The sequence below is a fragment of the Balaenoptera borealis genome (genome assembly GCF_965194805.1).
Source record: "Balaenoptera borealis genome assembly, chromosome: 9".
NCBI classification, from domain to species: domain Eukaryota; kingdom Metazoa; phylum Chordata; class Mammalia; order Artiodactyla; family Balaenopteridae; genus Balaenoptera; species Balaenoptera borealis.
The window spans coordinates 12527282-12547724 of record NC_138873.1 but is presented as its reverse complement, the minus strand read 5'-3'; the positions used below and the strand labels follow the sequence as shown (position 1 = coordinate 12547724).

The 20443-nt window shown below is 44.1% G+C and overlaps 1 protein-coding gene across 5 annotated transcripts in view; it reads right to left on the bottom strand.

The window, feature by feature from the left end:
- CNKSR3 (CNKSR family member 3) overlaps positions 1–20443 on the bottom strand; it is a 129854-nt gene that overhangs the window by 66823 nt on the left and 42588 nt on the right. Inside the window, exon 1 of one of the 5 annotated variants that reach the window (XM_082404554.1) lies at positions 14446–14500. The exons of the other annotated variants lie outside the window; for them this stretch is intronic. The gene's annotated coding sequence lies outside the window, so the exon portion shown is untranslated. Of the gene's footprint in view, positions 1–14445; positions 14501–20443 lie in introns of those variants that run through there. 5 annotated transcript variants of the gene reach the window in all.

Here is a 20443-nt window from a genome sequence, read left to right as displayed (position 1 = left end):
TGTATGAGTTCATATCAGACCACCGACCCCTTCCTGAACCTCCCGCCATGATGCTGGGAGAGAATGGCGTGAACTAGGGCCCAGAGAAGGAATGAGGAAATTATGCAGAGAACGCATTCAGTGGTGTCTACTGTATGTCAGGACAAGACACGGAACGTGGTGAGCAGTGATAAATCACGCGGCCCCTGCTCTCTAGGAGTTTATATGGATGGAAGACAATGAAGACACACAGGTCTTAAGAGTGTAGGCTCTGAGGACTTCCCTGGTGGACCACGGGTTAGGACTCCGAGCTTCCACTGCAGGGGGCGCAGGTTCGATCCCCAGTCGGGGAACTAAGATCCCGCATGCCACCTGGTGCAAAAAAACAAAAATAAAAGAGTGATCCCAGACTGCCTGGGTTCAAACACTGATTAACTGTGCAACGTTGCGGGCTGAAATAAAGAAAATGGTCTAATATAAATAAAGTCCTTAACACATACCTGGCACACAAGCAGCATAAATAAATGTGTCTGTTATTACTCTAAGAACTAATGAAAAGCAAGGTTAGATGGAAAAGGTACGGGCAAATCAAAAGATTATGGAAGGACAGAGGTGTTCAGTGGTATCTAAAGAATGTGCAAGCTGGACAGGGCTGACCAAAGTCAGAAAGCTGCTGAGCAATCCATTGATGACATGATGTGAGCCCCCCGGAGACGGAGACGATAACATCGCAAGAGAAAGAAACGGACAGGATCAGATGACAGACTAGAAATGTCACATGAAAGGCAAAAATTAACCAAAGACGACACCAAGGGTTTGAGCTGGGTTAACTGTAAGAATTCAAACTCTGACCAGATAGAAACAGCAACAGGGAAGGGCAAACAATTAAGATCCGAAAAGGGAGAGGAGAAGCGTAGGAAGAAGATGAGGTAACGCATTTCCTCCTGCACCTGCTGAGTTGAACTGTACCTCTAATTGAGTCAGTAAGTGGACACAGCCTGTGGGCATCAGGAGGCCACAGCTCAAGGCCCTGAGGAAGGGCTGGCCCAAGGAAACTACCAATGACCGAGCACACGCTATGTTTATATAGTGCATGGTCAGATATAACTCTCACGTATTCTTCCGAGGAGTCCACAGATCGGTCTTATCATCTCCCTTCCTTTTAGGAGGAAGTTGATGTAACAGGGACTAAGAAAGCTGCTGAGGATGACACAACTAGAAAGTGGTGGAACTGGTCTTGAGACCAGTTCATCCAACTCCAGAACCCATTGTCTTCCCACTGGGAGGCTCAGAGAGAGAAGTCGTCTTTTTGGGAAGAGAGCAGAACAGAGTTATAACACACACCTGGCCTTTCGGCACCACCTTCCCCCGATCCCAGGCAGTCTTCTCCTCTTGGCCAGCCTTCTCTCCCCTTCTGTAATTCAGCAATTGTACTCATTCGTCAAGATCCAACAGTAACCCTCCCACACTCCAGGCGGTTTTCACGAACCACCCTCCTCCCCACGTGGACGTGATCACCTACCCCAACTCCTGTAGCCCTTGCTGTCCACCCCGCTCTCCTGGCATGTGAGGACAAGCTTTAACTTGTCTATGCTGATCTGGCCACGATGTGCCACCCCACGGATGGATGCGGCTGAGTCTGCTACTGGGCCTTCCCTGGGGCTGCTCCCTTCCCCTCGGCTCCATGTGGGTTGTCTCTATTCTCAGTCAAAGGTCAACCTTCTGGAGAAAGGACTCTTGTTCAGCCCTGGACTTTCTAGGGGTGTACTACGCTGCTGCATCCCCTGACAAAATCCAAGTACTGTAGTTGTTTCTCTTCCACTACTTCCTCTTTAATTTAGTTTAAATTTAAACTAGGGTTTAAATTTCTAGGAAGAAGGCACTCCCTGTGTTGTTCACAGCGCCTTACATATGATAGATGCCCAGTAAGTAATCAAAGATGATAACAAACAACCTTTAGTACAGGAACACCTCCAGTGACCCCACCTCATACACCTTGGACCCAAAGGGAAGAGAGGAGGCCTCTGGACACACACTAAAGAGGCTTGGGGATTTTTCTTTCGCTTCGCAAACCCAGCATCATTGACAGCAGAAAGGGTGATATTATAATCTTTTTTTTTTCAGATACGGATAGTTTAATGTTAGGAAGACTTGAAAAATATAAAATGAGTCCTCTTTCTTTGAAATGTTAAAGATATAATAAAGCCTGTGCAATAAAATCCATTCACTTGACTTACACAGGCCTTCTCAGCCTCCCCCAAGGCCTATTTCCTCTCATTTTACAAAGCGAGTAAGCTATCTTGTTTCCCAGGCTTCAAGAGACAAGTTGAGTAAATTCAAGACAGGCACACGTGGGTATGCTGCTAGAACCACCCACTACCTAAAAACCAAGGGCAGTAATGTTGAAAACATGGCATTCTGGGGTCACTTGGCAAGACACTCACAAGTGCCAATATACATTATCACACACTTCAATCATTGTGCAAAATTCTTTCTTTCCCAAGAAAGGAATGTTGAATTCACTCTGCTTACGAGCACAAGAAAGTAAATAATTTTAGAAAGATTTCCATCCAAAATTGAAGAGAAAAATTTTAAATATCCAGGTCTTAAAGTGATGAAGTTCAGTTACCAGGAAAAGTTCTATATGGGGAACAGTTCATTCCCTCATCAAGCCCAGTCAACAGGATGATACATCATATCAATTCTCTCAAAAGAACTGCAGAATGTCCACTTTCTTATCTTTTTTATTTTTAACTTTCCAGACAACCTAACTGCACGACCCAAACAGCTATGAGGTCAGCCATCTTGAAACTATTAGACTTATTTTTACATAAAGAATCCATTTTATATCAAAGCATTCAATGCATTGCAAAGAAAGACAATTCATTAAGATTTCTCAAATCTATCATGGAAGTATCAATAAATGAAGAAAATGATTATCATGTATGACATCGTGACATCTATTTGAATGCCTGGGCAGCTACTGGGTTTGTAGAATAGGGAAAAAAAATTCTCGGAGCTTCTCTGTAATGTTTAGCAAAGTTTCCAAACATCTGCCATAAAATGAGATTGATACTGGCTACTGATAATTAACCAGGTCGGCAAAGCTGGGCACCATCCAAGGTAGCCAAGGAGTAAGATCAGTAACCTCCTTCCTTCTCTTGCCCTCCGTATGCACCAAAGAGCTCCCTTCCTAAAGACCTGTCATCGGCTCTGTGTGACATTCACATTGCTCTTCCTAACACCCCAATGTACTCATGTGACCCCACCTCCACTCCCACCCGTATTTAGCATCTTCAATGATTCTCCAGCACTCAGAGGATGAAGCCAAACTCTGTAACATCACTGATGCCAGGCACCGGGGACATAGCCATCCACCCAGAAGAAAGTCCCTGCTCTCCTGGGGTCTTCATTCTAACAATGGGGCACAGGCAATAAACTCACAAGCCTAAAACAGGTCAGGGTAAGTGCTAGGAAGAAGGCTAAAGCAGGGAAAGGAAATAAGAATGATACTAGTCAGAGAAGGCCTCTCACATGAGGGGAGCAAAGTCCTGAAGGCGACAGCATGACCCTACGACCTGCAGAGGCCTCCGGAAGTTGGCCCTGGGCTTCCTGGCCACGCTCCTCCCCTGCTTTCTCCCTCCTGCATGCGATTACTCCGGCCTCCCTGGGCTGGGATTCCTTCTCCCAACACCCTGCTGCTTCATAGATTTGAGCCTCTGCATTTGCTCTTCTTCTGCCTGCAATGCCTACCACACTCCTATCTGATCCGGCAAATTCCTCCTGATCTTTCGAGATTCACTTGAAGCTTCTCTTCCTTTATGAGGCCGTCTCTGGACTCCAGCCACCCAGCTCCTCCCACCCCAGCAAAGTTCATCACCCCCTCCTTCCTGCCATCTGGACCAGGTATTTTGACTCATGTCTCTGGCTCCTGAGTAAAAGGGAGCTACTTAAAGGCCAGAGGGTGACACTCATCCCTATATCCCCAGCACCTGGTCCTTCAAGACAGCTGTACCTTAGGACTCAGGTAATGAATGAAAGAAATGTATGTCCTCTTTTTACAATTTCATCTTTGAAAAGATCTGCCCGTGGGGAAAGCATAAACCCATGAATGCCCTTTTATTTAAAACTCTCTTTGTAAAACTGACTTGTTTTTTTTCCGAAAGCTGCACGTTTTAAAAGTCTTTTTGGGTTTTTCGTCCCATAAAATGATCTTGACACCTAGCCATGCGTCATGGCACATGAAGCAGCTCTAACTCTGCAGTTGGAAAAACATTACACTGTGAAGGAAGAGCCCCTATCTGCCAAGACACTTTACAAGGATTGCCAACGATGCAGTGAGAATGTGGTGTTGGACCCAATGAAAGCAGCTAATCCTCTCTTTTATAGCCTGGGATCCTTCTCACAAAACTTTCTTTTTTAGGAGGATAAATTGTTCAAAAATGGGGAGGAACACACACTCTTTTTTTTTTTTTTTTGGTTCTTCTTTTTGTACGATTAAACTCCGGACCTTTAACGACTCGGCCTACAACTTCCCCATCCTCACGGTACCCAAGCAGTTGAGGAGAAGGAAAAAAAAAAGAAAGAGAGCAGGACACAAGACCTATGGGTCTTGATAAAGAAGACAAATTCAGGGTAAAAAACTCTTCGTTCAGTGAAAATTCCTCTACCCTATTTTAGTTTCCATTTGGTTTTTAGGGTTGGGCAAATCAAAGTTTTAGAAAGGAGAGCCTCCTGCTTCAGCGTAAGGATGCTGGATTCAGAGCCAGATCTCACGAGGACCAGCCTAAGCCACACTGCCAGCTGTACCGCTCAAGCCCCGAGTGGAGCTCTGCAACTGAAGACCCTTTAAAAATAACAAAGGAAAACAACTCAGCGGCTCCATCCTAACTCAAGCACAAAAGAAAGAGGGGGAAGAAATCGTTTCCATATTTCACATAAACACAGATCTTACTGTGGCGGTGAGGAATGCATGAGTCAAACCAGGGCTGACAGCGATCACCACACAAATTGAGCCCCCTGCTAAAGATTAATACGGAGATGTACAACCCACAGCTACAGCAGTGACCATCCCTATTGTGAAAAGTTTGTGTTTACGTAATTCAAAATGGCTTTTCAAAAATTGAAGTGTCCTTTTCTGTGGAATTCTAACTTCTTCAGTCTAGAGCAAGCACCTGGAAGAGACTTTCAAATGTAAAACTTGTGCCAAAGTAATTTGAGATTTTGTACATGCAACTCACTGTAACTCTATATTGTTGGTTCCCCCAGCCCCCAGACTCCTTCACACTGTGGCTAAAACTAGTTCTGCCCTTGAACCGATCTGGGGTTTACTGCACTGCAGAGGTCAGGGTGTGGGAGGGACGGAGGCAAACCGATGGCAGAATGGCTGCAACTCCAGAAGGGTAATTTTTGGAGAAGTCAACTTTCTTTTTGTTGACTGTCAACAAAAGAAAGTTATCCCTGGTGAATGAGAACCAAGCACCAAAATTTCGGGACAGGGAATATGAAAGAAAAAGAAAGAAATCGCCCAAGTACCATTTCCTAGGCCTTTCTGTAGTCCCTAACATGGGCTGGGCACTCACTCCCAGGGTCTGATTAATTCTCAGAAGGACCACATGATGGATTATGATCCCCGCTTGGCAGATGAGGAAGCAAGCTCTGAAGGGTTAAATGTGTAAGGTTATCCCACCAAAGAAAGCACTGGAGTGAGAACTCCGCCCCAGGCTGGCTCCACCTTCTCCCTACAGCAGGTGACAGCATGTGAAGCTCCCTTCCGGCAGTGTGTCCTCCCCAGGCAAGTAATGCTCTCGAGTGGGGGAGGGTCTCAAGAGCAGGATGGATACAGGGAAACAGAGCTGTTTACCTGACTGGTCCTCTGTGTGATCAAACTGGCTGATGTTTCAGTGATGCTTAAGTGAAGGAAGGCAGTGGGTGAAAAAAAAAAACAAATGTGTGAGCCTGTCCCTATTAGCCACGGTGACATGACACCACGGACCTGGAAAGAGCAATTTCACAGCCAACAGAAGAAATACCACGTTCCCAACCTCTTAATCTCCCACAAACCCCAACTTCCTTGAAAACCAGATCAAAATAGTTCACTGCGCGTGTGCCATTTTATCTAGAGATTACGATTTCTTTATAAAGCCACAACATGGCCACACATCGTCGAGAAATTTGAAGGTCATTTTGATGCTTATTTGATAACAGTTCGTTCCGGTAAAAGATCTGAGGAACTTTCCCATGAAAGTCTATCTCTCCTCTAGAATTTCCCTCTTTAAGGCAGCAACTGGCCATGTGAAATATAAGAGACCCGATGCCTTCAAGAGAAGAGATGAGGAAAATAGGCACCCATTGCCATGTGTCCTCTATAATTACATCAGCTTTTTGGATTTTGTGATTTTATACATGCCTGCGTTGTTATTTTTAAAAGAGGCCTGATGACCAGATTCTGGCCACTTTCAAAGCACTGGAGAAAAAGAATGACAGCAGGTGGTTGGCAAATTGTCAAGCCAAGAACGCGTCTTCCCCTTTTGTCTAAACAACGTGTACCGAGGTCGTAAGGACGGCATTCCAACAGCTCCTGGGACAACTGCTGTTGCGCTCTGGGGAGCTGCCACAAATGCCCGTGGTCTGTTTGGGGCTGGCAAGCTCAAATGTACAATTTTAGCAAGATGTCACCAACCGCTTCCCGTGTCAGCAGCCCATGAATGTATCAAAACAACGACCTGTCCCATTTCCCCTTCCGAAGGGTGTTGTTCCCCCTCATCAATTCTGGGTCCCACTTCTCTGGGTTAAAATTCAAAGTCCGCTTGTCCTTTGGGTCAACTTCTCTTAAACAAGCTTTGCAGGTTTAAGAAGCAAGCTTCGGAGAAAGATTCAAGTCCCACATTCTCCTGATGCCTCAGTCGGAGATCTCAAAGATTATATATCAGGCCACCTCTCACTTTAATATGATTCTGGCAAGAAAAGACTAAAGGTGTGCTTGAAGCAGAGCCGGTGTCACAGTAATAAACTCTCAGAGCAAGAGATCAGTTCTCTCTTGTCAGGCTGATCCAAGATATTTTGCCAGGTGCCAGCCAGTCTGCCGTAAAACATCCTGAATCCTTGTTCGGCACCCATGTGGGTAAACCATCACACCCTCCTGTTCCTAAGAGGCACCCGTATTTCCATACAGCCATTCCTACATTACTGACAAAGTTAATTAAGTTTGATTGTATAAAAAATTACTTCTGCAATGGTTGAGGATTATCTAAATAGAGTGATGTGGGAAGACCCTTAAGACAGTATGAAACGTAAAAAGAAACTTTGGATCGGATTCAAGCTACATGTGAATCCATTTATGTAAATGAAAATAAGTATACATTAATCTGTATAAACATGTATGCAAATGTCCAGGAAGGATTCTGGAAGGTGCTCACACTCAACTCTGAAAAAAGTGAAGGGTTTAGCAGGAAATTTGGTTTTTTTTTAAATTATCTATTTTTTTAAAATTATCTACTCTAGATAACTTTCTTGTAATAGTTTACAGAAAAGTATGTCTGTATGATTGGACAAATAAAAATAAAATCTGCAGGCAACAGAAAGACAATGGGGGGGAGAGGTAAATATATGAAAACAAACCACATTCCACAGCTCCCAGTGTTTAATCAGAGAGGACTTTCCATTAATATTCTCGTGATTACCACGTTGCTCCATGAGGCTGCATTTCTGGCTGCCACGTTAGGAGCAGCTGTTTCCTATCATTCATTATCTGTTTCCTCCAAGGCCGTGAAAACTGAAAGGCAGTTGTGTCTGGTTCCAGAAGCTGAACATGTAAACCTGCATCCACCCCTTCACCCCAATGGCACCATGGAGGACGGGCAGGAAGGCTCCGGACAGAACCTGTTGCCTTTATATTTCTGAGTCCAAAGCAAAGCACTATTCCTAAACTTTCTTCCCTGATCACACCTGAGTCACAGAGCCTCCAGGCACCTGGCAGTCCACACTCATCACCGCCTCTCCACGTCATACCTATTCAAAGACATTTCATGTTCTTTAGCCCGAAAGAAAACAGAGGATCACTGATGAACTTTCAACACCTCTCTCCATTCTGAAACAGGTTGGAGCAGGTGAACGATGTGAGTACAACCTATAGGCATCTGCAGGGGGCCATGATCCTACCACCAAGTTCACCCTCCAGCACTGCCAATGGACTGGTTTTTAGTTTCCCAAATCTCTTCACCTAGAGGAATCCATCTTCAACCCCAATCTGGCTGGCAAATTCCCCTTTATCCTTGAAAACCCTCTGCAAACTTCCCCCTAAACTACATGCACACACACACACACATAATGCATTCTATGCTCCTCTGAACGGCTCCTAGACCTGTAAACATGTCCATCATCGAATGCACCACACAGTATGGTATCATAATCAGTGTTGCCACCTACCTCCCTGCTAGACGGAAAGCGCCTCCCCACTGGACCCCCATAAGCCAACACTGAGTCTGCATCACAGACAGTTAACCAGGCTCACTGCCCTGGATGGCAGCACAGACGGGCAAGCGACGCCCCACACTACTGCTGGTGGGCAGGACCTACAAGGCCATAAGTTTTATAGGATTTGGGGGTAGAGGGCAATTCGGGTAAGGTTGGGAAAATAGTATAATCAGAAACATCCAGAACTGCGAGTCTGGAGAATTCCATTCTAGTCTGGGTCCTGCCATTACATCTTAGCCATGGAACTCTCTGGGCCACAGTTTCTTTAGCGTTAAACTGAAACAATTTATTCACTCCAAAGAACACGTATTTGGACTGCGTGACCTACGGCTATCACCAACTCTCAAGATTAGATAGTTAGCGATGGGAAAAAAACGTGGAAATCAGAGTGTTGGAACCACAGCCCTAGGAAAAATGCCCTTTCCTTTCCCAATAGAAGTCAAGAAACACCCCAATTTTCCCAATACACAGGCCGTCTTCCAGTTCACAGACCGAAACAAGATGAACATCTTAGCATTTCCAAACACGTAATAATAGTCCTTCACTAGAAAGATCCTCCTGGTCTCCCTTATCTCAAACCTAATATGATTTCCCCCTACACCTTCCTCCAAACAAAATGAAGAAAAAAATATGAAAATAAAAATAAATCGCTAATATCTTAATTGCGGCAAAGTCCTCTGTTGCAATTTTAAGCAGCAAAGGACACTGACCGTGAACCCTGGGTCTTCAAGGCTTGTAAACGGATGGTAATGTAGCCACCCAGGCCTGGGGTCTGCTCCCGGCCTCACTGCTTCAGGCCCCTGCACGGGGGATTTGTAGCTTGAGTCGTCACCCCTGCTTTCCTCGAGAGCAAAACTGCAGGTCCCCTGAAGACAGTGCAGCCGATTAACACAGATTTTCACTCTCTCTTTATGGGATTTTCGGTGGATTTTTTTTCAACTTTTGAACTCAGTGTACACTGTATAGCACAGGAAACTATACTCATTATTCTGTAATAACCTATAAGGGAAAAGAATCTGAAAAAGAATATATATATATATATAAAACTGAATCTCTTTGCTGTACACCTGAAACTAACACAACACTGTAAATCAACTATACTTCAATTTTAAAAATAAATAATCTTTTTTAAAAATTCAGTGTATAAGCTAAAAATGGATAGCGTCTAAAATATGCTGCGCATTAATTCATTAACAATGGATTGCATCTCCCTACACAGAGTTCTGAAGCTGTAATGGGGGAGGGAGGGGGGAGTAGTATAGGTAGCTTACAAACACATATTTTTAAAGCAATAATAAATAGAAACTAATCAAGCAAATATATTAAGTTGGAAACTGATCTAGAAGAAATCATGTGACAGTTTCTCAAGGGGGAAAAGGGCCTTCTCTGGCTAATAGAGATTAATCTAGTTTTAAGACAATTTGTCTACATTCAGCACTGCTGAAATCCTGTTCCGGAAGCAGGTACACATGGACTAAAATATAAAAATACTTATACCCTCAGCTCAAGGACATCTTACAAAGAGTACTCCATCTATAGATAAGCAAGTCAGGTAAACTCTGAAGCTCTTTCTTTCACTCCCTATGCCTCCCAGAGAAACTCATCAGGGATGAGTCTTGCCCATAAGCCCGGGTCTGCTCTAGCACTAACAGCAAGCTCCACATCACTCCAGGTGCCTACCTGCAAAGGTGCCTCTTTGAGACCTGTGGGGACCATTCTGTCTCCCTTTGCACGTGTAACCCTAAATAAAAGTCCTTTGAGAAGTTTGCAACTTTCTGCAGTTTTGAAACTGAGGGCATCAACTCTGGTGACTAAAGAACAGAAGTAATCACCATTCTGACAGCTATTCCCACAGTGCTTACAGGAGCACATCTTACGAAATAACTTCTTGGCTCCCAAGAAGAAATCGGGCTGGTTTCCTTAATTGGACTTGGTGAGACAGACTGCCTTCCATCGGGGGCTAATGGGCCAGTTGATCACAGAAGACGATTACTCAGAGGAACATACACTACACCAGGGACACACCCAGAGATCACCGTCACACCCACCGGTTATCAAATGCCACAGCAAGGCAGGAAATGGAATAAGCCGGGGACATCAATTGTGATAAAACAGGAAATACAGACTTGAAGGGCCTGACTTTGGCGACAGCCTTCCCTCTGACTTTCAGTGACTGTATTCTACAGATTACTATTAGCAGCTGTCAAGCCTCAGAACACTACATTAGCGGAATAACCAGGGAGAGAAATTTAAGAAATCATCCATATCTTGCAATTTAAGAGGTATAATTGGCACCTCCCCTTTTTAATGCCATGTGATGTCGACACACTCTGCAAAGGGTATGTGATCCAATCTTTCTCTTCACCATTCTTCTCACTGAGTCGTAACTTACCATCTGTAAAAGGCAGCGTATGTGTTCACTTCAAAACTATTCTGTCAGAAATGTGAAAAATCTTCCCCAGGATATCCCTGTAATGTATGCAACAAAACAACGGCTAGAGTTTTTTTCAGCACTTACTATATGCTATACAGTTTATTTTACCATTTATTGTGGTAAATGCTTCACCTGCATTATCTCACTGAATCCTCAACATAAACCCTCAAAGTTTAGTAACAGCATGACCCCAAATTTAAAAATAAGCTAGCTGACTAAGCAATGCATAGAAATTGGCCAACATCACACATCTAGTAAGTGATTGGTAAAGGATCCAAACGTAAGCAGCCAGCCCTGGTCTTAACCACCATGTACTACTGTAGCAGCCACAGATGTTTTTAGAATGAGGAATGGCCCAAACACAAACAGACAAATTTAGACAACCGTAACAGACAGAAAACAGAGAGACTATGAATGGATACATGAATACCTTTTCTCTCCAGGCAAAATCCTTAAGAGTAAAACAGTTATTCCTCTATTGCAGGCAATTAACTACAGGCATCCAAAGTAGACACATTCCATTGAGAGCCATGATTTTTAAAAACTAATTCCAACTTTGTTAGGGAGACTCCCAGGTTTTACCTTCTCCCCCATCAAGTGTTGACCAAAGGCCTATTATTGCACGAGCCCCGATTTGGGCAGATAAACAGACACCATCCCTGACCACCTCAAGTGCAAATGTGAATCCTGTCACTGGGCTTTGGAATGAAAATGTTTGTTTGGTTTTTTTTTAAAGAGGAAAAGAACGTTAACTGCATGGAACAAAACAAAACAAAACAAAACAACTCTACTCCTTACATCTCACTGCAACAACATGTTACTTCCATTATATTGTACCTTTGGATCTATAAAAAGCCAACAAAACCAACAATTATAATAAAAAGATCTATAATATGAAGTCTGCTTTTATAAGAAAAAAATCTTGTAATGTTTTTAGAACATTATAGTCATTGTAGTTACCACCAAGGATGACAATTACCTACCTTAACCCACAAAACTGTTTTTAGATCTATCTGGTGACAATTAAGTCATTATAAGCGACTGATTTCGCTACACGTATCACTTCCAGAAAGTCTACCACGACCACATTTAATAAGATCGCTCCCTCTCACCTCCTCAACGGTCTCCCTGAAGTCCTACGGTTGCTTCTAGGTATTTATACTTTTCTTTTTTTGTTGTTATTAGTTAGTCTTAAATGTTTCTTTTCTCCCTGATTCATTAGAACATGATTTTAGGAGATGCAATTTCTACAGCTGAGCTGGAACATTACATATTATCTAACATTAAGTTAGTTTTCAAGTCAGAAAATAGGAAAAAGGTACCAATATGCATGCTACCTTCATCAGATATTTTTTTAATTTTTATTTTGTATTGGAGTAGAGTTGATTAACAATGTTGTGTTGGTGTTAGGCGTACAGCAAAGTGGATTCAATTATACATATGCAAGTATCTATTCTTTTTCAAATTCTTTTCCCATTTAGGTTACTACAGAATGTTGAGCAGAGTTCCTATGCTATACAGTAGTTAATAAAATACTTCTGCAATGTCCATTCTAGGGCTTTTTTAAAAAAGATGAGGGAGAAACAGAAACACCCTCAGTGATGCAAGAAGAAGTTACCAAACAGAATTTCAAATTGCTAAAATATACAGAGAAAGGTGTTAAATTGATTAAAGTCATAGCTATAAATATCCTCCAAGGGATCACATACTCAGAAATCATGGGGAAGGAGCGAGGCGGAAATAGAAGCAGAAAAACTGGTTGGTTTTTTTAAGTGGTAACTACTAAAAAGTAAAAATTTACCTTGTTAAATTATTTTCAAAACCACATTCCCCTGAACTGTCACTGTGGACGGCTGAAGATGGAAGCTTTCCCAGAAGTGAGTATATGTTTAACCCTGGGAATGATGTGGCAATGGCAACCGCCCACAACAATCTGGGAAACAATGCAGAGCAAGGGAAAGCGCAGCCACACCCTGCAGAGGTGGGTCCTCATCTTTTTTTTCATCCTATCATAATCTAGCCCCATTAGTTTTAAGTATAATCTGTGTGTTCTTCCAGAGTTCAAGACCTCAGAAATGAATACCCATGCGGCTGCTTCTGGATCTGGTAGAGCCAGTATGATTCCTCTGGGCCTGGGTCTGAAATGCTCAGAGTATGTATTTTTAAGACTTCGGTACACCATGCACCAAGCTAAAAGTGGAAATGGGAGTAGGGGGCAGTGTTTCTTACATGCTCCAGCATGCTTCTGGGGCGGCAAGAGTGGGGAGACTTCCAGACACTTGGATTGGGACTTCCCTGGTGGTCCAGTGATGAAAACTCTGGGCATCCACTGCAGGGGGTGGGGCACAGGTTCGACCCCTGATGGGGGAGCTAAGAGCCCACACGCAGGTGTGGCCAAAAAAACAAACAAATGCTTGCATGCTATTTCTGACCACTTCTAGAGCATACATTCCTACAAATGCTCTGCTATTGCTTTGGCTCAACCACTAGAGTGAAGGATCTGAACATATAAAGGCTACGTTATATGCGGAGCTAGGAGCGATGGTTAATCACTGATCAGTCACGGGCAGCAGACTGCAGGTGCTAACACACAGGACACCCACAGCTCCAGGTGTGACCTGCAGGCCACACCCCCTCAGCCCTCACCTCCCACAGCAGCCTCCTCTGCAGGCTCCTTTCCTCTCCGGTCCTCCCCGCCTTCTCCCTCTCCCACCCGCACTGCCTGGCAGCCCAAACTCCTATCTCTTTTTTCACTCTAGTCAATGTTTTAGTAGGTCCTCCTTTTCTCAATGAAGAGGTTTTATGTTTCCTTATGCTATAAAAGTCCAGTCAATTTCACACTTCACAGATCAAAGGAAATAAATACCCAGGAAATCAAGTTAAGTTTTGCACAGAGCCTTTAACTGGTTTTTCTCCTTGAGATTCAGGGGCTTCCCCTACACTAGAAGGACCAGTTCACCCCAGGTCTAAAACCTAGTAGACTGCCATGTTCCTTAAGAGAAAGGCAGGTGCCTCCCTAATAGAATCCTGAATCAAATAACATTTAGGAGCCCGAAAAAATTCATACACATATGTGTATAGTTCTATATATGTGTGTGAGGATAGATAGATAAATAGATATAGATATTTATATATGTATTACATACGTATAAACACACACACACACACACACACACACACACACACACACACACACGCACGCACTTCCTCCACAAAGAAAGGCCAAAGACATGAAGTCCTCCACTGGCCTCCACCTACTAAGAGGCATAAACAGGACCTTGGTGATATAGCCCACATCCCCACACACCACCCCTCCAGGTTCACCTCTCTCCACCCCACCTCAGGACAGAGCCAGCACAATCAAGTTCTTTCAGTTGTGAGTAAATGCCTCATCTCTCTTGCCTCCCAGTTTTCTCCCAAATATTTTCTTTCCCCTCCTCTAGGCCTGACTACCCCTGCTCATCCTACAGGTCTGGATTTGGATGTGGCTTCCTCCAAGAAGCCCTCCGTGCTGTGCCTGTTCAAACTCTGAGTGAATTACTTTTCTGCTGACATACCTGTGGGCTTGTCTGTGTTCTCCACTCAACGGAAGGTGCCAAAGACAGGGACCCTGTCCACTTCACTGTACCTAGTAGAGACATTACACATGATAGGTGCTCTATATATGTTTGGTGACTTATATTTAAAGTTAGTTAATCTCTATTTGCACCAATTTTCCTGCTAACAAATGGCTTCCACCTCTGGGCTGTACTAGACATTATTTATACAAAATTTCAAGGCATTCAGAATATTTCAGATAAATCCTACAATATATGAAGGTAAATCAAAAGCAACAAGGTATTCTTCCAAGGTTTTGGGTCCGTCCATAACAAATCTTTTCTACCTAAATGGTTAAACTATGGAATAATAGAGAACCCAGGTAGAGAGGCATTTACTCTCATTTCCAAAAAAAAAAAAAATTGTGGGAAAACTTGGAGTAGAGAGAGAGTTTCTGTGGAATAACTCTTCTCTATAGAAGCCACAAGTACATAGTCATTCAATGAATGAATAGCTCTGTTAGTATTAAAGTAAGAGACTGCATAATCTATGGTGTTCTGTTACCCAGTTCAGGGAGGGCGGAACATGTCCCAATTCATCAAACATCTACTTTACCAAACAGTCATCTATTCCAAAACATGGTTACAGATTTTTAAAGACTTCAAATAAAATGCATTCCGTGCTTAAGTCATACTGAGACTGTGCTGTGTTCATTCAGGAAGATGCTTTAACACAGCGTGATCTCTCGGGACGTCGATGCCTCTTCTCCCATTTGCTCTTGAATTTACTCAGACGTTTGCACCCATCAACCCACCAAAACTAACTTTCAAGTTCAATGTCCTCCACACACTAAATACACTGGTCAATTCTCAGTCTCTTGCACCCATCAACCCACCAAAACTAACTTTCAAGTTCAATGTCCTCCACACACTAAATACACTGGTCAATTCTCAGTCTCCCCTTATTAGCCCACCAGCAGTACTGGGCCCAGTTGACCACTCTTTCCTTCTGGGAGGACTTTCCTCACTGGCCCCAGGACACCACCCTTCCCGAGATTTCTTGTACTTACTGGCAGCAACTTGCTGGTTGCTCAACCCCCAGACTTGTAAGGGTGGGAACGCCCTATATCTCTTCTCTCCCCTTGTCTCCCTCTGCCCACTCATTGGGTGATATCATCCAGTCTCAGAGATTTAATACCACGTATATACCCCAATGGCCACCAAATTTCTATCTAGTCCCAAACTCCCCCATTAATGCAGACACACATCTCTACTTCACTTGGCGAACTAACAAGCACGGATGTTTCGAACCCAAATATTCCCTTCACCGTCTCCTCCCACACTCTTCCAGCTCTCTGCGGACGGCAACTCTAACCTTCCAATTCCCCAGACCAAAGATGCCACGGGTATCCTCTCACACCACCACCCGATCTCTGGGTAAATCCCACTGGCCTTTCGGAACACCCAGAACATGGCCGCCTCTCGTGATGGTGACCACAGCTGCCACCTGGTCCAAGCGTCATCCTTCAGATGGTTATTGCCCCAGTATCTTAACTGGCTCCCTGATTCCACCCTTGCTAACTTCTGTCTACTCAACACAGCAACCACTGTAATCTTAAAATGTAAATCTGGTATCACTCCTTAGCTCCAAAGCCTCCAATCTCTCCCCAAACACCAAATTAAAGCCAAAACATACATAACGGTCTCTAAGGCTCTGCACCATCTGGCCTCCCCCTCCCCTGATCTCATCTCCTGCTGCTCTGCCCTCGGCTCCCTCTGTTCCAGCCACGCTGGCCTCCCTGCTCCCTCCACGTGTCAGGCTCTGGCCTGTCTCAGGCCATTTGCACTTACTGTTCCCTCTGCCAAGGACATCCCTCCGCCTGTTAGCCGAGTGCCCACTGAAAGCTTTCCCCCAGCCGTCCCGGTTAACACTGCATCCCCACTTCCTTCCTGCATCCACCTATGGCCCTTGCCTACAACATGTACCACACCCATGTGCTACGAGTTTTACTTACTGTGTGTCAACTCCCACTAGCATGTCAGATCCGGGAAGACAGGAACTACTTACCGTCTCTTCTATTCACTGCTGTATCCTCAGCTGTCTCGGAACAGCTCCTGGTACAGGGTCAGCACTCAATAAGCACTGCTGAATGAATGCATGGTGACTAGCTACTTTCATCAGACTTAGTGGAAGTGTCAGTTAACAGGGCACTCTAGTTAGCAGACGAAACGTTAAATGCAAAGAGTTAGTTCTATTTCTCCTAATGTGACGTGGCGCACTACTTCATCCAAAACTTCGTTTCCCGAATTAACGTGAAAGACAAGCGCATCATTTCAGAATACCAGGTTGTGCAGTTAGTATTACTTTAAAAATCATAGACGAGAAACGAGCAAAACAAAAATTTTCTTTTTTTGGCCGCGCCGTGCGGCCTGCAAGATTTTAGTTCCCCAACCAGGGACTGAACCCGTGCCCCCCTGCAGCGGAAGCGAGGAGTCTTACCCACTGGACCGCCAAGGAAGTCCCAGAAATGAGCCAATTTTAATGGAAACGTCAGCTGTGCAGAATACCGGGGAGATGTTATAAGGAAAATCGTCTACTGTTTTATAGCTGATCCTATTAAGTAAAGAATCTGTTCATTTTACCTGAAACTCACAGAAGAAATCACATCTACTTCTAAGGGTTGGATGGGCCAATGACGAACAAGAAAGCGGGCCCCATCATGCCTATGAAGGACGGACCTGCCACCCCCTTGAGCGGTACGCCCTGGAAGAGCCCTCCGCACCCTTGGCTCTCTCCCAGCCGGTACGACCCAAAGGAGGCACTGACCTCAGGGAACCGGCTCCCCGTCCCACACAGCAAGTGCAGCCAGAACTGCTGATCTCACCAAGCACTGGACAAGACTGCAGGGATTACTCTACGATGCATTTAGCATTTATCAGCACTGATTTTATATCTCCGTTGACAAGCTTCCTGCAGGACCCTAATCTTCTCTACTTCACTAGGTGTTCTATGTCTTAGACGGCGATGTACAGAAATAATTCAGGGTGCCACATTCATGTATATTGCATCATTTCACACTCAAGTTGGAGGACCTAAATTTCAGCTAACACTCTCCTATTCTAACACATTCCATGTGCCAAGCTGCATGATATTTCCACCTCATTAAAACATGAGACAATCAGAGTGCTGCAGTGAGAGAGGGCACTGAGTTTTCTGAAGTATTTGAATCATGCAAGATGCTGGTAGCATGCAAGATGTCTCCTCTACAAACTAGAACGGCTTTTGAGGTTGCTACCCGTAAGGTGTGCTCACTCTCGAACCTGCAAAGCAGCTCTTCCCGGAATTCAGCACACTTCAGTGGTACTGCCATGCTAAGGCACTGAGGCACAAAGCGTGGACATGAAAGCTCCCTTCTCTCCACTCTCACATGCAGACCCTGCCGAGGCTTCTGGAACACTCGTGGGCGGTGCTTCTCTCGGCAGCCCTGCCCACGTCTCTCTCCCTCTCAAGGCCCCTGCTCTCACTCAGGCCTCTTCAACTCTCTCCAAGAGACCACCCCAAACGCCTCCCAGAGCTGGTCTCTCAGATTCCAATCACTCCTGCCTGCAAAGCCCTCCCTACCTCCCACAGTTCTGCCAGCAACACGCCTCCTTTCAAACCCCTCTATCATTTCTCCATTATCCACTGAATTAAGTACAAACTTCCTAAAAGTCAGTGGCTCTCAAACTGCGGTCCACAGAACACCTGAAAAAGATTCACGGGCTGCCTGCTAAGCACCCAGCCACCAGGGCGTCACCTACGCCCACACCTACGGCAGCAGGCTCTGGGGAGTTAGGGCCGGGAATCATTTGACCCTTATTAGTGAGTGACTCTCAGGCCCACTAAAATCTAAGTGCCAACACCCTACGTCTTGCATTCAAGCATCATGGCTGGACACATCTGGCTGTGCTGGATTAACACATATCAAACCAACCCATAAGACTAAAAATGAAATTTTTTAAAAGATGGACTAGCAGCTGGAAGGTAAGAAAGAACCGCTAAGGCTGCCAAACTTAAGGGTTCAAGATCCTGGTGAGAAAGACAGGAAAGTGAGTCCCACATTCTCTCCCATGAGGCCCTTTATGGCCTTTCTGAGTCCCCAGCAGCCTAAGGATGAGGCCAAGCAGAAAGGAGCCCTGGCTCTGAATATAGTAGGAAAATCATCTGATTACCCTAGAATGTACAAACAAGAGAACAAAAACCGTCTCTAATTCCATCATCCATAGAGAACCAATGCTGGTATTGTAATATATTTCCTTCTAGTCTTTGTACATATATGTTCATACAATCTCAGAAATTTAACTTAGGCAAAACTAGAACTTGAAAACATTGACTATCCAAAAGTGCATAATCCCTATTAAGTATATTTTTAAATCCCTCTTCTTCCATTTCCAGTCACCCTATCAAATATTAAAAAGAGAAAAAAATATAGATACAGTATTCCCTACAATTATTTTTATCGAGTGGTAAAATTACAGGTTAAATTCAAGTAGAGCAATTCAGACCATACTGTTAATAACATCAGTGCTCTCCTCTTGCCCTCAAAACTTACTATCAGGACGAACTTACGTCGGTGCCTACCCAAGAGCAGCCAGGTAAGGTCAGGTTCTAGAATCAAACGTTTCTTGACTCAAACCCCATCTACTGTGTACACAACCTCAGAGGGGTCAGGGCCTGGCCTCCTTAACTCTGAAATGAAGACGATAAAAGTGCTGCCGTCAAACAAGTATTGTGAGGACTAAACGAGATAATTCACGAAAAGCCATAGCAAGGGCCGAGCACGTAAGAAATCTCAGTAAATGTCACCTGCTAACTGCTGCCTCCCTCACCAAGGCGTGTGCTTCTTCATGACAGGCTTTGTTTACATCTAATTCATCTTTTTGCTCCTAGCATGAAGCGGAGGAACTGGTACTAAAAAGGAAATCTATATATTTTTTCATTTTAAGTTTTTAAAGGGAATAAATGGTTGAAAGAAACACCTCATGAAGGTTTAACAAAATATCATCCATAATGAAAATACCTGTGTGTGTATATATGTAAATATAGTCTGTATACTTATATGTGTGTATGTGTATATAGACACACATATGGACTGTTCACTTACAAAACAAGCTGAAAAGTTAAAACATTCTGAAATTTTTTTTTAAGTTATTGGTTTATTTATTTATCTATTTATTTATTTATTTTTGGCTGCGTTGGGTCTTCATTGCTGCGTGCAGGCTTTCTCTAGTTGCGTGAGCGGGGGCTACTCTTCATTGTGGTGCGCGGGCTTCTCACTGCGATGGCTTCTCTTGTTGCAGAGCATGGGCTCTAGGCGCACAGGCTTCAGTAGTTGTGGCACGTGGGCTCAGTAGTTGTGGCTCGCGGGCTTAGTTGCTCTGCGGCATGTGGGATCTTCCAGGGCCAGGGCTCGAACCCGTGTCTCCTGCATTGGCAGGCGGATTCTTAACCACTGCGCCACCAGGGAAGCCCAACATTCTGAGATTTTTATTGAGAAGTTTTGCAGATTGTATCCTGGGTTCAGTACCACTCCAGTTTAAGTACTAAAACTAGTGCTTTTCCTGTTTGTTTTGTCTCCCAATTCAGAGCACCAGGAAGACAGAAAGACCTTGAGTAAACTGATAACTTACTATTTCAAACAGGACCCCACAAGCCAGCACGGAAGTTAGGAGCACATACCTTATTTCCAAGGTATATGCTTTATCTTATACATAGAATCTTTCTGTACAAACAGAAACAGTTCCTGTCAGGGACCAGTACCACACAGCCAGTGAGTGGCAAAGTAAACTCACTCAGAAGAAGCCAAATTCTTGCTTTTACACTGAAGAGTAACTACTCAATGGCCTGCTGGGTTCATCAAGGCATCAGTATTTCTGGCTTAACAATACCTGTCGGGAGTTACATGTTACAATTTTAGAAATAAGGAAATTAGTTAAGTAGCAAAATGAAATTATAGGTTAACAAACAGATTTACTAAGT